This window comes from Pteropus medius, unplaced genomic scaffold (assembly GCF_902729225.1).
Source record: "Pteropus medius unplaced genomic scaffold, Ma_sr-lr_union100, whole genome shotgun sequence".
NCBI classification, from domain to species: domain Eukaryota; kingdom Metazoa; phylum Chordata; class Mammalia; order Chiroptera; family Pteropodidae; genus Pteropus; species Pteropus medius.
The window spans coordinates 43,061,038-43,062,634 of NW_024349800.1; positions in this window are offsets into that span (position 1 = coordinate 43,061,038).

Here is a 1,597-nt window from a genome sequence, read left to right on the forward strand (position 1 = left end):
AGAATTTCTAAATATTCTTTTCTAGCTTAAAGCACACATACTCAGTAACAAAATTCTACAATTAGAAATTCTAAAATGTAGGATTGAAGCACCTAGATAAAATGAAAATATATAATTTAAAAACAATTTAAGCAAGGCAATTCAATTTTCTCTTTCTTTTTTCAAATGCTAGTGAACAGCTGGATTAAACTGCATAAAGAAAGAAAACTGCAAAACCCACCAAGCTGATTTTACTGGCCTCTCATTTTTGGAGTGAAAATACTTACTTTTCCTACATGTCAATGCCATTTTTTTTGGTTTAGTTCTCTTCGATCCCTTCTGCATTTTGGCAAGCTTAATGAAATGGCTGTAGTCTATGCTGCTAGTAACAGGACACAAGATAATAACAGTGGGAAGCAAAACCTGACTCATGCATGTTTTGAAAATCTGGTGATGGATAGCTCACAACATTAAAGAAATCTGCTGATTTTAGTTATTTACATATCAGTGCCATCAATTAAATAGAAGGGATTCAGAACCAAAATACTCATTAGCATGTCACAGCATTATAAAAACAGACCATAAAGAAGTACATCTGGCGCCCCTTGAGATTCGAATGTATGTCAGAATGGCAGAACATCTTCGTTTCAGCAGGCAGGGAGGTAGCACAGAGTCATTCCTCCTCCTGCTGGGGAATGTGCACTCATGCAGCCCCTGGAGGAGACTCTTCCTCACTGGCAGCCTCCCACCCTCCTCTGTGGGCCCTGGGATTGCTCCTGATTTAAGATTATGGTTTAAATGTTATTTAATCTTCTTCCTCCTCCATTTGGTGCTGCATTTAAATTATTTCTCAATTCTGTTTCTTCTTCCATAAAATCCTGAGCTTGGGCCTGTTGATGGTAAGAAAGGGGCTGCCACATGGAGGGTGGCCTGCCTCACCATTTGAGTCAGGGAAGGTCCAGAAGAAATGTCAGTCCAAACAATTAATAGTGTAGTACCATTGATATTAATAATAATGTTCATTGCCATTGTCAAATACTTATTTTTGCTAGGCATGGTGATAAGCCCTCTACATATATCATCTCATTTAATACTTGGAAAAATTTAGAGGTGTCAGTACTATTACTTCTATTTTGCAGAGAAGAGAACTAAGGCTTATAGAGATAAAGTGACTTTCTCAGGGTTACCCAACCAGAAAGGCAAGAACTGAGATTCAAATTCAAGGCTGTCTGACTTGGAAGCAATGGCAAGGTGCTGTGTTAGGACTTAGTGCTTGTCTTCTGTTGTTAGTTTAATTTGTTTTTTTATGATTAATAAGGCAGAATCAAATGTACATATATTGAAAAACATATGAAGAGATGCTCAAAGAGAAATGCCAATTAAATAGCAATAATGTTTTCAGTGATGAAAAATTTTGGAAACAGTGATAATTATACAATATTATGAATATAATTAATGCTAATAAATTGATTAACTTAAAATGGTTCGAACAGTAAATTTTTCATTATGTATATTTACCACAAATATAAATTCTTTTTTTAAGAAAACAATGAAATATCACTTTATTTTCTTCAAATTGCCAAAAATTAAAAAGCTGGAAAATGTCCATGGCACACAT